General features: G+C 33.3%; 1 pseudogene; it reads right to left on the bottom strand.

The window, feature by feature from the left end:
- Positions 1–2,100: 2,100 nt before the first annotated feature.
- Positions 2,101–19,874, bottom strand: LOC110113470 (annotated as a pseudogene).
- Between the last annotated feature and the right edge of the window lie 727 nt (positions 19,875–20,601).

Below are 20,601 nucleotides of genomic sequence, written 5' to 3'. Positions count from 1 at the left end.
TCATATTGTATGATTTTGCATATTTTTCCTCTAGAATGTAGTTAATAAAATCATGGCTTGAATTTTTTAAATTTATTTATTCGTATTGTACGATATGAAGTCATATAAATGACTAACATAGTACAAAATTATATTCCTACCAAATCGTACCAAACGAACACATTCATTTTTGAATTGTTCGCACAGTATGATTTAGGTCATATAGACGATTGACAGAGTACAGAATTAGGTCTTATAGACGACTGACAAAGTACATGATGTATAGAATGTTGATGAATTGCAACCTTTGCCCAAGAGGTTGTTTGGCTGTGGAAAATGCGGAGCATATAATGGTTCTCTATGAGAAGCTTATTCCTGTTATTGAGTTGATTAATAAGTGGGGATTTCATCTTCCAATATTCTCTTCTTTTCTAGATTGTATGAGAAATTTGGACCTGCTCTATAGTACTAATCCTTTCATTGCAAATCTATACTGTCCGTTGGTGTTCTTCCCGTGGAAAAGCAGAAAGTGTTCAACATGGTGGAAAAGAGTTTGGATTGGGATATATTGCATCTAATGCAATTAGAATTACGTTAATTTCAACAAAAAATAATATCTATTCGGATCACTGGGGTGTTAACTATCGCTCGATATTTCAATCTTGGCGCCCTCCTCCACCCAGATGGATCAAATTCAATTTTGATGATGCTTTATTGAAGTCTAATGAAGCTGGACTTGCTGGAATTTTCAGATATTCCAAGGGAAGTTTCAGCTTGCCTTTGGATTCAAATGTGTCCATTGGGATAGTGGTCTTTTAGAGCTTTTGGCTTTCAGATCGTTGGAAAAGATACTACAAGATTGAAGAATGGAAGCCAAAGGAATTTTTATTGAGGGAGATAACTACAATGTTATCAAGTATCTACAAAGATCGGTTAATAATGTGTTTTGCTCAAATGGACCGTCTTCATTGGCCACTAGTAACTATAATTGTCGACCGCCTTTACTGATTTATGCAATATGTAATAAAAATAAAATTGATATTTATTTAAGATACCAAATATATTATTAGTCAATCATAATGCAAAAATAATACAAAATAAAAAAATATAAAGAAAAATATGCCCTAAAACGCTGTCCACTAGTCACTATCATTGTGGACCCCCAACAAGCAAGTTGCACTCCTATGCAACAAAGCCATCTAATCCAATAAGAGAAAATAGAGCCCTTTCAGTATCATTTAATTAATCAATCAAATGAGGTTAAAAACTTATATAAATACTCTATTATAAGTACTCAAATTATAAATAAATGAACCTGAACTATTTGTTTGATTCATTTATAATCATAAATAATATCATATCATTCAAAACTCTGAACAAACTGATTAAGAAGATTATTTGAGGCTTAATATTTTCAATTAGAGCTCTAATATAAATTTCTTTAATATGTAATTATGTGCAAATTATTCTTTTTTTATTATATTTCTTTTTCTCATGAACATAAACTATTAAAATACTTATTTATTTAATTGAAATCTCATTTTTTTAAGCTCAATTAAAAAAATTATTCAATGAACTAGCCACATGTTTGATAATATAATTAAATCACTAATATGTTTGATAAGACTCATTTAATAGCTAGTGAACTACACTCAAAATAATCTCAACACTATCATAATTACTGGAGATAGAGCTCAACAAAACTTATAGTAAGCAAGCTCCTGCTCAACTCAATTCATTTCCAACCCTTCTCAACCATAGCCCCCCAACTTTAAATGATTCTCATCAATCATTGGCAGCATTTAGAAAATCATGCATAGATATCCTTTATTTACAAATACTTTTGAGCATTCTCAAGCTTTGGGAAGTTGAATCTAGTTAGTAAGAAGATTCTGCTAATCTTATGCTATTTTTTTTTTAAATAAATTAAGATGTTCACCTTCGTTTGTCATAGCATTTTTATTGCTTTTTAAAAGAGCTTTTTAATACAAGAATTTCTTAAACTAAAATTTTTATACTAAAGAGCAATTTTAAAAAACATTCAGAAAGCCGCTCCAAATGAAGCCATAATCCCAAAACCAACTAAAAAAATAGAAAATATAGAAAGGGTCAGCTCTAACCTTTCTCAAAGCTGGTGCTAGCAATTTATCTTCATAATACCATTTAAATTCACAAAGGCAAACTCCAATCCAGATAATGAAATTCACAAGATTGACAAACTCAAAACTATATACACAAATTTATGTACCTTGGATACGACACAAACAACAAAATCAGAACAAATTCATTCTACAGCAATAAAAAAATAATAAAAGTGCACCTCTGATAGAAATCTCAGCACCTGCTGTATGGAAGAGCTGGGTCTAACGATATATAACTTGCACTTTCTGTGTCCAATTCTGATTTTCCAGATACTTGGCAGGTCAAAAAAGGGTGAGCTATCAAATAAAATTATTTCAGAATGATTAAACAGTTGAAGATGATTTATCATTATTGTCGCTTTTGTTTCTAAGTCTCCCTTTGGGATTCAATTTCCCTTCTCCCTTGACCGTTCAGGGATGTCTCCGGTCCTGCAAATTGAACTGGTTTAGAAATGGTTCGAAAGTATTCAGCTCCAAATTAACTAGTTGGGGAAAAAAGCATAGAAAGCTTTATAATTTCCAGGCAGATGAATTTGGTATTTGCAGGCAGTAGTCTTTATATAAAAATTAGTAAGTCAGTAAAACTAAGTGCCTAAATTCGCTGAGGGAATATACAGATATTTCAAGAATGGATCAAAATTTAGAAATATTTTTTTTTTTTGAAGAGTTTCATTTATTTGGTTCTGAAAATATTACAATTGCAGAAACCAAATTAATTAAACATGCACAAACTTATTATTGGTGAATTGTTGCGAGCAAAACAAAACATGAAACTCATCTAAAATAATAAATTAGGGGGATGTTTGGCAACATGATTTATGCTCAATCCTGCTAAATTGGATTTGAGCACCTGGTAAATCTCATGGCGAAATAACTCCTTTATTTCGCTCTTCTTTCCCTAAATCCAAAATTTGATAAATCCTGGAATTCATCGGATTTACGGGATTTGGCCGATGAAGTGCGTGAAAGGGATCAAGATTGTTACCTTCGCGGCGAGCGAACTCCTGTCGTGACGTCCGATCCAATGTTGTCGAAGGAGGCGGAGCTTTAGTGACTCTTTCATAACACTACACGCAAAGCAACAACGATGAAATGGCCATGAGGGAAAGCAACAACAATGAAGAAATGGAGAAGAAGAAAAGCAAAACCTGGACGGCCTACCATCTAAAACTAGAAATAAATCTAAATTAACTTTTTAATGACTGTAACTTAAAATATTTAAAATTAATTAATTTAATTAAATAATTAATGATATAATGTTGTTGTTGTAGATATAATTAGTAGTATAATTAAATAATTTAATTTAACTCAATTAAAGAATGAATAGTATAATTAGTAATTAAAACTTATTATAATTAACTTAAGTGATTAATAAGATTATTAATATTATAATTAATAATCAAAACTAACAATATAACACTTAATATTTATTAAATCGTTAGGAATATTAGTTAAATAATTAGTTATTTCAAAAAATAATTAACTAATTAATTAGATGACTATCAATATAATTAGAAATCAATTATCTATTAAATTAACACCAAAATAAATAATTTGATGATTAGTACTACAATTAGTAATTAAATTATTTTACAACTAAGCTAATTTCTAATTTATGTTATTTATCATTATAACTTATTGACTGTAAGTAAAATTAAAATTAATAAGTAACTCATACTTAACTATTAAATTCAAAACATAATAAATTTAAATTTTAAATTAATTAAGAACCTTAAATCCTAGATTTCATTGCAAATCAATCATATAAATTCTTAAAACTTGAAACAAAAAGTATAACTCATTTAGATTTAACACATCATATCAAATAGTCTTCAAAATTTAACGCACAAAAGATTCAGTGAATTCAACTTTATAAGATTTATTAAATCCAACCTAAATTTTTTTTTTTTAATCCCACCTAAATCTTATTTGCAGCCAAGCAAACATTTAGGGTTGTAGGCAAAATAATTCCAGTATATCTACATATTACAATAGGTTTATAAATCTTGTAGTTAGACAATGCTTTAAGAATACTTTGTTGTGATCGTACGTTTTATAAAACTTGGGCAAGCATTTATGAATGCCTTAAACTAAAAACCCTAACAAAGGCCTCAAACTGTAGTATAAAGTTTCAACAAAGAAGTCATTATCTTCTACACTAAAAAAAAAAAGTCATCTTCTACACTCAAAATTGTCAAAAATGCAACAACATAATAATCAAGCATAGTCAAACCTTATCATTGAAAAAATTATAATTAATGAAAATCCTTTTAAAGATCAATTCAATAAAAATTTACAATTAAGCTTGGACTCTTTTGATGAGATGGAGCTTGAATATTCAACTGGATTTGCATATGTTCCAAAATCTATATCTGGTGAAGAGTTGAAAGTTTGAATTTAAGATTGAAATCCAACATGTATATGATTATGTTAAATCTAAGGTTGCATATTTTCAATTAATTTATGAACCGAAGTTTATCCTTGAGCAAGAATTATAATTTGGAGTTCATAATGGGATCAATTATAAAGCTAATCCTCCATTAAAAATTAAACTTGAAATTGAGAATGAACCTAGAATAATATATGAATACTATCCTGAGTACGAATCCTAACTTCCATAGAAACTCTAGAATAGGAACCTAAGCTTTTAAAAAGGCGCCAAATCTATTTTTGAGTAAAAAGCTAAGCAAATCATGCCTAATATAATTGAAGACTCTAATGAACAAAATGATAATGTGATTATGTGAATTCTGAGCAAGCAAGCAAAACATATTTTCCTAGCTGATTAGCAAACTAATCAAAAGAATCATGAAAGTAAAAGTGAATAACTAGAACCTACTAAAGATGATAAAATTGAGATAGTTAATATAACTCCCAATGAAAATTTTAACACAGTTATTTCTACCCATCAAACTAAAATTGATTTGACATTTGATTCTTGGTTTCTTCAGATACAAATTCATAAAGAAAAACCTACAGAGAAATTAAAATGACATTAACATTTCAATGAATATATTTATAATTAAAGCGGTAAAACAAACTTAAATTTTGAAGTTTAGTCTATCTGAAAAATATATAAATCATCTCCATTAATATCTAAATCACTTGGGTTAGCTTTCTTTCGAGAGATTCTCCTTATACTAAGGCCTAGATCATTCAATTTATGATTTTTTTGTCTTGCTCCTTTAAAATTGTTTAGTGATCAGTGCGTGTGCGGGATTATGATTTTGCCAAGTTTGATTTATGTCAATTTCCTTTTTTTTGGTAAAAGATTTTATATTCATTTTCAGATTTCTTATGATTTTTTAATTTTTGGTGACTTTTATATTATCTTCTGGAATGAATAAACATTAATCTTTGCTTAAATTAAAAGTTAGAAAACATATAGCAAAGCATTTTGTGTTTCTTTGCACAGCTCAGCCAAAGCTTGAATTGTCAAATCGTTGACCCTAAGACATTATACATTATTTCATCTGCACCCTATATATATATATATAATACATTATATATATATATATATATATATATATATATATATATTCAATGCTAATGTTTTACATTTTTCATGGATGAGTTTGGATACAAGAAAATACACTCAAAAGACATTAATGTCCTGTGAGACACAAGATTAGATGGACATATGAGACATACACCAGCATGCCTTTTGGATTTTTCGACCCTGCCTAGAAAAATCTAAAGCCCTAGTGGGCATAGCATTAGTTTCTAATTAGCCTAAAAATTATTAGTGATAAATAATATCCAAAAAAATTATTCAAGCAAATTGCATAAAAGTCGGTTACTTAAAGAATTACTTCAAGAAGAACGTGCATAAATTAGGGGTAAGATTATGCCAAACAAGGGGTAGATATCAAGTCAAGTAGCAATGGGCAAAAAAAAAATCAATCCTTTAAATTTAAATTGAGCCAAAATCTATTAATTTCATTAAATATTTTCTGATTTTAATTAAATTTATTATGCATAAATACTTATACTTCTTTTTACGAAGCCATACAAATTATTAATGTGCACTTAAAGAAGAATACTTGCATGCAAATTTATATATGAATAATTCATATGCATGAATATATGCAAAAACATATGCATGCATATATATCATATATGAAGTCGATTTAAAGTTAAACAAAAATAAAAAAATAAAAAATGAAGTCGATTTAAAGTTTAGTGGAACTATTTTCGAACAAGTCATCTTTAACTTAAAGCAAATTGATTTCAATTCCAAGTTGATTAAAGTTCGAACAAGCTTTGAATTTTGAACATTCCATCAATCATGTGCATTTTTAAAAAACATTTCAGCTATCAAAATCTAAAATAAACGTATAAATATCTATTACTTAGTTCTAAAGTACTAATCTAATTTTATGATGAAATGGTAGATTATCCAGCTTTCATGCATAATGTAAAAATTATTAGAAATGAACATTTCTGCCATAAATAATGCATTACTACTATTTAGATGTTATGATTAGAAATATTATAGTTATTACCTCACGAAACATTGATTCATCGGATTCCAACATACGGACAACCTGACCCATCTTCGGTCTTTTCTCTGAATCTGGATCCACACATCTCAAAGCTGTAAGAAGAGCTCGCTTAAGTGCTCTTGTTGATGGTTTTGTGTTGATATTTGGATCTACCACTTCATCGTATCGTTTGTTTCCAACCATCATCTTTAACCAGTCAACTAGATTTACCTGCAAAGCCATTCAAATTTCTAGGATAAGAAAATAGTTGAAAATAAAAGCCTAAACATATATATTTACATAAGTAGGAAACGACTTCCATAAAATAGAGTTAACACAACATATGCAAAACTCCTTAAGTTGGTATAAAACTAATTATAAAGATATAGATGTAAACTTCAAATCAATCCCTAGACTATTAGTATGCAATCAATTTAGTTCCGTTGCTTCAATTTAGTTCTTTGACTATACAAAATTTATATAAAATGATTTCTTTGGGGACTAAATTGGGATCAACTATATACGGTAAAGGGACTAAATTGGAATCAAAATTATATCACAATTTGAACATAAGGGACCATTTTGGAACAATTTTGTATAATAGATGGGCTAAATTGGAGCAAACTGATTATCTGGGACTAAATTGGCCACGCACAAATAACTTGGGGGCTAATTTGAAATTTTTCTATTTGCATTAAAATAAGATCCTTCAAAACCAATACACCAAGTGCAATTTTCAGCAACAACAACATCAAGTCTTGATCCCTCTACGTGGAGTCGGCTACATGAATCCTTTTTCTCCATTGTGTCCTATTAAAAGTCAAATTCTCGTTTAAATCTAATAAAGAAAGGTCATTCCTAATATTTTCTAACCAAGTCTTTTTAGGTTGCCTTTACCTTTCTTAATACAAGTCAAATCTAATACCTCTACTCTCCTAACCGGGTCATCAGAAGGCCGCCGTTTTATGTGACCAAACCATTTAAGACGACTCTCTCTAATCTTATCTTCAACTGGAGCTACTCCAACCTTTTCACGTATATGCTCATTTCGTATCCTATCTCTAAGGGTAAAGCCACTCATCCACCTGAGCATCCTCATCTCTGTCACACATAACTTAGTATTATGCTTCTCTTTTAATGGCCAACATTCGACACCATAAAGCATTGCAGACCTCACCACCATCTTATAGAATTTTCCCTTGAGTTTGAGGGGTACTTTTCTATCACACAACAAGCCCGATGTATTCCTCCACTTCAACCATCCAACTTGAATTCTGCTAATAATATACCCATCTATTTCAACATAACTCTGAACAATAGATCCAAAATATCTAAAACATGTACTCTTATTAATGACTTGATCACCCAAAGTCACCAAGTGTCATTTTCTATTTGGGCTACTAAAATAATTTTTCTATTTGCATTAAAATAAGATCCTTCAAAACCAATACACCAAGTGCCATTTTCAGCAACAACAACATCAAGTCTTGATCCCTCTACGTGGAGTCGGCTACATGAATCCTTTTTCTCCATTGTGTCCTATTAAAAGTCAAATTCTCGTTTAAATCTAATAAAGAAAGGTCATTCCTAATATTTTCTAACCAAGTCTTTTTAGGTCTGCCTTTACCTTTCTTAATACAAGTCAAATCTAATACCTCTACTCTCCTAACCGGGTCATCGGAAGGCCGCCGTTTTATGTGACCAAACCATCTAAGACGACTCTCTCTAATCTTATCTTCAACTGGAGCTACTCCAACCTTTTCACGTATATGCTCATTTCGTGTCCTATCTCTAAGGGTAAAGCCACTCATCCACCTGAGCATCCTCATCTCTGTCACACATAACTTAGTATTATGCTTCTCTTTTAATGGCCAACATTCTACACCATAAAGCATTGCAGACCTCACCACCATCTTATAGAATTTTCCTTTGAGTTTGAGGGGTACTTTTCTATCACACAACAAGCTCGATGTATTCCTCCACTTCAACCATCCAACTTGAATTATGCTTATAATATACCCATCTATTTCACCATCACTTTGAACAATAGATCCAAAATATCTAAAACATGTACTCTTATTAATGACTTGATCACCCAAAGTCACAATCCCCTCACTAGGTCTATTACTACTAAAATTACACTCCATATATTCCGTTTTAAATCAACTCAAGTGAAAACCTTTAGACTCTAAGGTTGACCTCCATAATTCAAGTTTACCTTCAACTCTCTCTCTAGTCATTTTCAGCCTAAGAAATAAAAGATATGAACATAACCCGAATTTATAATGTACGCTAAAACCTATCTTTTGCATAGGAAAATATATGGTAATGAATATTTAAGTTTTTATGGATGTTAAAATTTCAAACATTAGAAAGGAGAGTTCTATGAGAAAACATATGACTAAGATAATCATTTTTTTCCTTTGGAAGCGCAAATATTAATTATGGAAATATGTTTAGATAACCAAGGTGTAAGTTTTAGAACATTCCAGCAGAAACATATTCATAAATGTAAATTTGGAATGTAAATAGAAGATGGACTCAAGATGTGATAAACATAATCAAATACACCTGAAGTATAAGGTCCATATGAGGTTTAAAATGAAAATGATAAGGCTCATTTGCATTAGCTTTTTTAAAATCTAATGTGAACCTTCAATGCATGTACTAAATAAAGTTTATCACTATATGTTAACAAATTGCATTGTGCACTTGCCACTGATTCTAATCAGCTATTGTGGAGCATGCCATTTTGTTGAAATTTTCTAATAATAATGAAAATAATATTGAAACCATTTCCAACTTCCTATCTACCAAATGATAATAAAATTGATGTCATGTCTCAAGAAGGAAACTTTAGAGGACATTAGGGAGTCTTAAAAAAATAAATAGTAATAATAATAATAATAATAATAATAATATACCCACGCTTGCAATCAAGCATTCCCAAACCCACAAAGACTGACACAATCTAACCCACATGTGATCCCCATGGTTCAATCATCAAATCTGCGACTTCACCCACGACATCTGAAAGCCATAAAAATCACAAGCAAGGCCATGAACGTAGGAAATTCCAGAATGATTCTCGCTCCCTTTATTACTCTCCCATGCTAATTGCTCAGCCCATTTCTCCCAATCTCTCTTCACGTGCTCTCTTGCTTCCTCTTATTTTCACTTCTAACTGATCCCCCTAATGCATATGCTCATATATCAAGTGATTCATAATAACCGTGGAGCATCCCTCATGCCATCAAATTCAACCCCACAACAGCATGATAAAAGCTCTCCCTATCTAGACAGTGAATAGCTAACAAACCTGCACCATCAAACTACTAGAATACTCTACATTCCTCTTTAATGTAATGCTTTATCACTATTTATGTACTGGGTAAAGATAAGCTTCTACTCTTTATCTTGTTCCCTATTTCTTGTTTATTACATTCAAGCTTAAACCTTCACCATGAGTTCACTATGGTATCAAAGCCTCCCACAGCCTAATGTCAACCTATCCTTTCTCTTCCAAAATGGAGCAGTCTACACCAACAATCCCCAAGACCTATCGATCAGCCTCTCCCAACACTCATTATTCCCTCATTTTTTAAACACCTCATCTCCAGCATCAAACATCTTACCTATAAACAACTCACCAATGTTAACTATCCTATCTAGAGATCCCAAACCCTCAAAAATCTTCACGCCATGTCCTTCCTGAATTCCTCAATGACAGCAAACCTTAACGAAATCCTATTTATCTTGTATGAATTCTCATTGACAAGAATTAGGCCGCTGCCTTATACTCTACTATCTCACCTATTATTCTATGGGCAATCATGAAAAATATCTATAGCCCAAAAATCAATCTTGGGTACTGTAACTAAAGAACGTTCTCCATGATATCTCAATGAAAAACTAGTTTATGACCCAATATTTATTTTAAATTAAAACATTAGTTAATAAAATTGTAGTCACTCCCTATTGTATATTGAGCATTCAAAACAATGGTTCACACCAAATTCACCTAAATCAACCTCGGGAACTTATAATCCTTTCTATATAGCGAAGAAATCAACACCACTAATGAATGTCCAAAGATTGAATCCCAAATTGAACCTCAGCTTGCTCTCATAGCCTCACAAGGCTAGATTGGTCACTAAATTTCTTTGGGCAAGTTCTCATCTCCTCCAAACCCACCAACATAGCACAACCCCACCACCTAGGTTTCATGTGAAAAAAAAATATTCACCAAAGCAACAACAATTTGTTAAACATATAACAAACAAGGTCATTCAACCCCCACTTGTTGGCATTACACCAATGTCGACTACATTCCCGCAACCACACCTCAAGCTCTTGCCACCTCATCCTAAGCTCCTTCCTTGAACTGGATTCTAGTTTTCAACGCCACCCGACATCTAACCTCCACCCTCATTCAGCTTCAACATGCCACACCAAACACTGGACCTGAGCAAGTGCTCATTAGTAATGGATTGTCACTTGCCATCCACCATATCGACAGAGGACTTCAACATACCCTATCCATATGCTTCTTCTTCCCAAACAACTTTACGTAGTATCACTTTCCCACAATCTAATCTCTATCCATAAGCTAGCTACAGACAATTTGTTGCCATCTCCTTTAACTCACCCGATTATTCAATTAAAGTTCCATAGACATGTCAAACTCTTCTTCAGGGTCAAAGTTCTAAAGGTCTCTATCAAATAACCATTCCCAAAACAAAAAAAACCTCCTCCTACTATGTTTCTCTCTTAAGCCTCCAATGTCATTTTATGGTTCAAATGGCTTGGCCACCTAAGTCCTGCCATTCTATTAGCCATATCTAAAAAGAACATGTGTCTCTCCAAATCAAGCTAACCATGCTCTCATTTTATCCACTTCATCACCAAATAGTTCCTTTGTTATACCCCAACATCCCCCAAATCAAGCTAACCATACTCAACCAACCTCTTCACATACCACCTCCCTACAACTCATCTCAACCTCCTCAACCAGACAATCGCCACCCTCGACCTTCCCATCACAACCACCTTTATCTATTCTAAAATTCATACAATGCTCACTTGCTTGAAAATAGGCTCCCTCAAACCTATTCAAAAGCAAAACATATTTCATAAAACCAAAGATACTACCTCCTATACTCAAGTCGTCAAACATCTTCACTGGTGCAAGCTATGGCCACTGTCAAAAATAAGGCACATGGCTTATTGTTCCCCTACCCCCAAATGAAAAAATTCTTGGCTCCAAATGGATATTTCGAACCAAACTACATGCTAATGGCACAATTGATTATCATAAAGCTTGAATTGTATCTTAAGGTTGTGGGCTTCAAAAATTTTGCACGCTGGCCTCTCTGTACCGTCTCTTTTTGTTTTTGTTGATAGCAGAGAGTTTTAACTAGTTTAGATTACGGGTGAATTTTCAAAAGGCAGATTGGGTTGTAGATAAGACATTACTCCGAGATTTCGCCCTCATTTTGCGAGGACTTCATAATCTAAGTTATAGTTTCCTATAGGCACAAGCCTCTATAATTAATTACCCCTTCCGATAACGAGAGAGAACTTCCGATTAAGGCTAGTTGTAAGATAGGTTGCATAGATTGCAAACCTAGCGTATAATAATAACAGTTTTAAAGTCTGAATTTGAATTTGAATCTGAATTTTGAAGTTTATCAACATAAAATAGGGAATGGGGGGGAATGAAGATGAGCCCAATAAAGATCCCATGGTTTCGTCATCCCAGACTATCATGATCTCTGGTCTACTTAGCCAAAGAAGGTAGTCGACCCAACCTGACAAAAGGCATCTTATCAGCAACCATGGGTTGTTTTGTCCAAGAATATCTTGTAGGCCTAGGGTGGTGTATGTCTAAGAGGATAGATATGAATCCACCTGAAAGGATAATACCATGACTATTGGTTGTTGGAAGAAAGTTCTTGTAATTGTCATATGCAATACAATAATGAATGTTGCATGCATGAGAAATGCAAGGATCAATGTGAGTAAAGCAACATATTCCATCAAATGGTTAAGTCAAAAATCATTATCAACAACCTAAAGAATGTCATGTAGATTTAATGGATAATACCATGACACTTGTGCATCAAAAGTTCATCATAGCAAAGAGACTAGCTACTAATAAAAAGGTTTATCCAATAGAAAGTGTCTAAAGATGCTTCTAAGGTTCTTAGTTTGAATAGAATTTCGCAAATTTCTTAAAGAACCAACTCAACCATACACTGTTAAGACAGAAGGAAATGGATAATGGATGTTTTCAAACAAAAACTATAGAGGCATAATTTCAGTTTGGCTAAAAGATGCATCAAGCCTATATGCTTTAATCTTATATTATCACAAAATTGTATATTTTAAAATTTCACATGAGTACTATATTGAAGTCAAATCAAATTGCTAATTTTCCTTCAAGTCTAGGAACAGGATGTGTCCTTTGGCATTAACAAAATTCACTTCGTCAGATTTAGATTAATTTAATATTGTTTTATTTTTTTTATTGTCACAAACAACTACCTTATGAACTATCATTTGTTTAATGGATTATGTAAACTGAAGCTCTTTGGCCCTCTCATTTTGTATGTTTCAACTTCCAATTCATTGGAAACTCCTGCAAGACTTGATGGTACATACCCCTTTTCTTCTTTACTTTGATAATTTATTAGAATGACAATTAATTAATTGTATATATTTTAAATCATTTAAAAAGATAAATTTTGTTGGAAATTAATTATTTTGGGGGTCATTTGTTTTGTTCAAAATTTTAGCAGCCTCCCAACATCCCCTTCATGCGAGAGCAGGTTGGGAGGCACTTGCCTTTGGTTCTACCTGCCTGGATCTAAGATACAACGGCACAAGATTTTCGAATTGACAATCATCATGCTAGGATATAAAAAATACAACTGCGTGAGGCCTTCAAATAAAAATCTTTTCACCCAGATAAAAGATCAATGGCACGGAAGCTTCAATTTGTGTTATCTTGGCCAAATCTAAAACCGATGGTGCAAGTCTTCGACATGGATCGGACTTGATGGCTAGGGTCGGAGCGGATTCAGTGAGTGCGGGCGCTGGAGTGGCGGCGGGAGTCGGATCGTGTACAGGTAGGCAAAATTGGAGAGTTCGATGTTACAGAGTTGGACGGCTTCTTCGTGAGGAATGGAGCAAACAAGAGAGGGACGATATCTGGCTAGGCTTCCTTGCATCTTTGAGTATCGAATGCTTGTGTCTGATTCTGAGAGAGCGTCTATTTTTGTGCCGTGAAAGGAAGTTAGGATGGTTTGTGAGATCGTGGGGAAAGTGGGGCCGGCGGTTGGGTTCAATGTGAGTTACAAATCAACAAAGGTTACAAGCAAGAGCAAGGGATCGATTGCAATGAAACATCTAGTTTGATTGCAAAAAATGCTCAAAATCCAAATTCTCCCCACCACAGCCCTCCACTGCCAATGGCCTATCCTAAAACTCAATACTTCCAATGGCCTCCCCCAAAACAGCAAACTATATATATACATCAACCCCCAAACTTCAAAGGATACCTAATATCCTGACTATGTATGTCTACTCAAAATAATCATATATGCCTAATAACCTCGGCAAAGGTTCTCTACCTTTTCTAATTTTCCCCTTTAACAACCTCAATCCCTCCTTGCTTATTCTTAAACAACTTACACAAATTTCTACGTCCTTATTTACGTTGACAACATTCTTTTTACAGACAATAATAATGAAGCTATCTTATCTATTTCAAAAGCCTTAGATCCAAATTCCACATAAAAATACCTCAACCCAGTATCACAATTTCTTAGCGTTGAAGTCTCCACCATTATAACAGGATGTTTTCTTACCCAACATAATACACCTAAGCAATACTACACTATTCTAGCATATATGAGTGCAACCAAATCTCCAATTCACTACCATTCATTCAAGCCTCCACTATTCCCTATGACAATCCCACTCTTTATAGACAACGTATTGTATCACACTATCAAAAATCCATACATTACATTCATTTTAACCTTCTTAAGTCAATACATGCACAATCCCCTGTGAGGTCACTTCAAAATGAAGCACCTTCTCCACTATCTCAAAAGCTCCCTTCACTTCAACATTCCCATTCATCTAGGTGACTTAGTCCTTCACGCCTATTCGAAGTCCAATTGGGCTAACAATTATCAAGATATAAAATCTAGCACAGGCTTATGCTCATTAATAGGGAACACACTTATCTCTTTGAGTGTTTAAAAAGCAATATACAATCACCAAATCTTCCACAAAATTTGAATACAGTGCCTTAGCCGCTGCCAATGCCGAATCCAATGTAAATTTATTGCAACAACATATTAGCTATAAAACTTGCCAACAGTCACATATAAAGCATATCGAATTTAGCTACCACTACAAAAATAGTGTGTATAGAGAAGGAGATATAATGATGATGATAATGATAATGAAAAGTAGATAATAAGTAACCTTCTATAGTTAGAAATTATTAGCTATCAAATATAATGGACAATCACAACTTTTATTACTAGCCCTACAAATCAATTCACTTCAAAAATCATGACTTAGAATGGTGGTTATCCAAAAAAATCAGCATCTAATACCTCATTGTTAGAAATTATTGGTTATCAAATATAATGAACAATCACAACTTTTATTATTAGCCCTACAAACCAATTCAATTCAAAAATCACAACTTAGAACGGTGGTTATAAAAAAAAATCAGCATCTAATACCTCATTGTTCGATCGACCATAATCCACAGGATCTCTTCCCGTAATGGCCTCTAAAAGAACAACCCCAAAGCTATAGATATCACTTCTTTCATTTAGAAGTCCAGTATTTGCATATTCAGGAGCTACATAGCTGCAAATTAGAGAGAAGCTCAAGATTTATTTTCCATTACATTCTCATAAACATATTTATAAATACAATTCAAGACATGATGCAGTAAAATGCTTCTGTAGGATAAGAAACATGATATGACATACCCAAATGTTCCCATAACTCGAGTAGTGACATGGCTTTTTCCAGCTCCAAGAAGCTTGGCTAACCAAAATCAGATACTTTAGCATCGAAATCATTATCAATCAATATATTACTAGACTTGATATCCCTATGGACCACTTTTGGTTCAATAGCCTCATGTAAATAAGCAAGCCTGGCAAGTATACAACACATCTAAAATTAGGAAAAAAAATCAAATTTGTTAGGTGCAAAATTTGTTAGCATAAAATCTAGAAGGGCAATCAATGAGATAATGTTATTGAAGTTAAAGAAACATGACAAGGGGGTTTAAGGTCATATGTTTTGAATAAAGTAGCTTACGCCTTTGCAGTTCCTAGGAGAATCTTTATACGAGCCTCCCAAGTGAGAGAGCCTTGCTGGCGCAAAGCCCCATGAAGCCACTGCTCTAAGTTCCCATTGTTTACATACTCGTATACCAGCATCCTAAAAATTTACATAAAGCATTAGAAAAAGCAAGGCAAATGCTAATATTCCATGAAATAAAAACCAAATCCAAGGCAAAAAACTTGAAGAAATTATTGAGCATGAAAAACTTCGAATCATATCCCCCACTATAAGTCTACTGGAGTCTAGGCGTTGAGAATTGTGTATTATGTAGATCAATGATATGGCAAACATGGAGAGCAAGTTGTAGGATACAAAAAATGCGGCCATCCAACACAAGAAGTTCCTAACTCTCAGGTAAAGCGGTATGAAGAACCAAATTATTTATTCTTTTAAGCATTTTTGTCAAATTCAACTAGATAAATGTGAAGATACAAACACATTAGTAAATCAAGAAGTTAACAAGTACGTAAAATAATATCTACTTTACCAAATAAATAACCATGATATAAAAGTTTCACAGCATAAGGAGAACCATATTTACATATAACTAATAGGAGAGACTTGAAGAGGTTTGCATTGGCAAGTAGAGATTAATTTCTTTCATATTTGAGCAGCAAGCTGCTAATATAATAGGTTTCCAAACATGCTGAAAAAATATGCTTGTTGTCCATTCACAAAAAAGAGCAGAAACATTGGGCAACTATATGATGTTTTCAAGCATAGAGAACAACATCTGCCTTGATACTCCAATGTTTGAAAGCTAACCAAATTTTGCATTCAAAGCCTCAACTCTGAGAACAAACAAAATAGTATTATAAAAGTTAAGGGAATTCTAATTGTTATTTTTTAGCTTTAGCATCCTTGATAAGTTTATTTCAATTACGAGTACTTTAAAAAAGCATATAATATATTAATCATGTTAATCTTTCTAAAGTAAAACATAAATTTTTTAGGTTTTATTTCATCCCTAATTCCAATACCTTCTTGAAGATACAATGCCGATAAAAAAGTACCAAAAAGGCATGTTTAAAAATTTTAACCAATTAAATTATTTAAGTTTTTAGCATATAAAGCCATGGATTTATCTAATATTTGCTATCATGGTATCCTCTATTCCAATCTATATTAACATCTATAATTCTTTCCCCTCACAAAATTTGTAGCCCTCCATCCTTTCCTTTAATCTTCTTTATCCTCAAAAAGTGTAGCTCTAGATCTTTGAATATCTTGAATCGAAATTAAATCTATTTTGCTTCCAAGTGTATATCTTTCTCTGACACTTAAGGCACTTTCCACATCACTTAATGCTGCATTTTCATTATGACAAAAAATTCATCCTACATGTTGAAATATTGGCATTCATCTTTCCAATCATGACAACGCCCTCAACTCAGAATTTGAGAGGTCAAATCAAGCCCATTGCCAAGATAATAAATTGATAATGATTAGGTTAGGCACTGTGGCCATGTCATGCCTAAGCACATAAAAAAGCTACGACTTTGTCTTTAACAAAATTATTATGAACAAAACATTGCGTAGTTCAAAGAAATAAACAATAAGAAAACCAATGACAAAGTAGATGCCAAAAAAATTAGTAGTTCATACTGAATTTAAGGAAATCCAACAATAAGATGAATAAAAAACTATGTTGAAGGAGGTTTAGCCTGCCACTGATTAAATCATATATACAAGAATAGTTTGATAGGATGATTGTGATGCATTTAGAGCACAAGTTTCATGTGCAAAGCAACAAAAATAAATTATAACAGCTAATTGATAGAAACCATAGATTTTGATGATAGAAATTTTTAACTGAGACCTTGGGATACCTTTGAGTGCCTTCCACACAATATCCCAAAAGCCGAACTAAGTTCTTGTGACGAACATGACCAATTGCTTCTACCTCCACTCCAAATTCCTTCTCAGCCTGTCCTCTACAAATCATAAAGGCTTTAAGTAAAGATGATAAAATAGTCCATAGGCATATTATTTTGTCTTCTGCAACTAAGAGTACTAATTTCAATAAAAGAGCAAATAGAAATATGCAATAGAAGCCCATGCAAACTTACAAATTATTAAGCAGTCTTTTGATAGCCACAGGAGTTCCATTGATGAGACATCCACGATACACAATTCCATATCCACCCTCCCCTATAACATTTTCTTTTGAAAAATGATTGGTTGCAATTTCCAAATCCCGTAGAGTAAACCAGTGCCCCCATCCAAGATGAGAAAACTCAGGAAGGCCTGTCAAAGGTGAAGGAGAAGTTATTGGGTATGAAGAAGATGGTTTGCAAATGGTAATGGTTCTTGAATTTCCATCTTCACCAGATTGGGAACCAGCTTCTCTGTCAGTACGATGGAGTGAGCCTAAGTGACTACCATCACAAGCATGTTTTGATTTACCCAAGTCAAAATGAACCATGACCTTATCTGGACCCATATCAATGGATTTGTCATGAATGGTGAGAAGGATCCCATCTTGTGGTACAAAATTATCAGCTGAGACTTGTTCCACCCTCACCTCCTTAATTTCCTTGGATACGATTGGTATTTGGGTGGTCGGGTGGTATTTCGAGGTAAATCTCTTTCGACTCCACACAGCAAAGCATAAAACCAATATACAAAGAACGCAAAAAATTAGCACTCCAACACCTATTCCAATTACAACCCAAAGCTTAAAACCAAAGACATCAGTTTTTTGTGAAAGTTGGTCATTAAGAGAACTTCCAGATGATGACATGCTTTTGATGGCAGGTTCCTGCAACAAATAAGAAGGTAAAGAACAAATAAGACTTAAAGGGAAGACAAAAGAAGAATTTGGTTTTCCATTACATGACATTTCCATGAGTAGAGCAATACTGTAAGCAAAACCTAGCATTTTCAGCTAAAATTTACTTTGAGCAAATCCTAAAAATGAAGCCAGATGCATAAAAAGCCAACAAGATCCATCAGGATTGAGAAACAATTGAGAAATATCTTTATGTTAACTTTTGATATGCGCCTCTTAGTGGAACCTGAAAAACCACAGCTCATATAACAAGATGCAAAAGGGAAAAAATAAATTTAGAACAGAGGTAGGGGGTGATGGAACTGGAGGAGAAGTCAGTTAAGTCAACTAAATAAATAGGGGGAGAGAGGGAATACTTCTTTGCTCTGCAAACATAGATTGACGGCCACAGGTATTTCTCAGAAATACCTAGGATAGAAAACAGTTTGTTAAACAGACCAGAATAGAATTGCAACATCCAATCCAAATAATCAACTAATCAATCGAAATAATTATTTGCAGCATTTAGCAAGCGTTGCTAAATCTTCTAATTAAAATATCCTTCTGCATCTTGCTCGCATGCATTGATTCAAGAAGAAACACTCAATAGGAGTTGGTGAAATGAAAACCATCAGAAAAAAAACGTCCAAATAAAACAATAGAACCAGAGCACACTCTTTCAGCCCATTTGCACCTTTTGACTTCTCAAATAGAACAAGAACATGAAGCATTTTCCTCCAAGACTCGCCATCAATAAAAATAAACTGTTAATATAACGGCATCTAATCACCACAAATTCATAACTAAAAGACCTTAGCAGAACTAAGATCAAACAATCACCAAGTCGAACACTGCCCCCTCAAAAAAATAAATTAAATAAATATAAGTTGGATAAATCCTCACAAGAGAATAAAGGAATTCCCAATGCAATCGACTAGAAAGAAGAACTCTCTCTTTAAACTCCAACGAACCCATTTCTCCCGATGCAGAAACAGGGAATCGCCCTATGCACAGAACTATAATACAAACGACATTCAACATTGCAACTAGGCCATAATCATAAATCCAGCATAAAACTCCCATTTATTGAATCAAATCAATCTAAACTTCAATTCATCTTACCTCAACCACAACAACTTCGGTCTCACAGACGGAGCTAATGTTGCTGATCGCCCTTATACCGCTCCAGGAAGAAGACCCAGCTCAAACTGAGTGTGGAGGAAGCTCGGTCTCACCTTCATGGGAGAGAGCCTAGTGTTCGGTTCAGGTGCTACCAGCCAGTAGTGCTATTCTATTATACGGTTCGTATGAGCTGACGTGGACGAGGAGGAGAAGATGGGACCGCCAAACTAAAATTAGTTCGATGTTTGAGATTCAACCAGCAGGAATTCCACGAGGAAACAAAACCCTAATGTGAGAGAGAGAGAGAGAGAGCACGCGCGACAGTACTGTGATGGAAGAAGAAAAGGCGTTTTCGGAAGTAGGTGAAGATGGAGAAGATGACGTCTCAGTGCAGTAAAAGCACCTTAGGGAGCATTTTGCAAGGAACCGACTTATAATTTTTAAAATGTGAAGTTTATATTTAGAATTTTAGACGAAAAAATGAATAATTAATATTAAGTAAGAGTTTTTTAAAATCGCTTTAGATTTCGGTTTTCCACCTTGTAGAAGTTTCTTTTTTTTTTTAAATGCTTTAGACAGTTTCAATCCATTTAATGGTTTTAATTTTCAGTTATTCAGTTTAATTTACAGCAGCTTCGTGTTTGATTTTCAAGTTTCTAGCTAGTTTCAATAAAGCTTATAATAAAATATGCTTTAGTTATATATATACATACAAAAAAAT

This window comes from Dendrobium catenatum, unplaced genomic scaffold, assembly GCF_001605985.2.
Source record: "Dendrobium catenatum unplaced genomic scaffold, ASM160598v2 fragScaff_scaffold_1468, whole genome shotgun sequence".
Taxonomy (NCBI): domain Eukaryota; kingdom Viridiplantae; phylum Streptophyta; class Magnoliopsida; order Asparagales; family Orchidaceae; genus Dendrobium; species Dendrobium catenatum.
The sequence above is the reverse complement of the archived record's forward strand: the minus strand, read 5'-3'. Positions and strand labels throughout refer to the sequence as shown.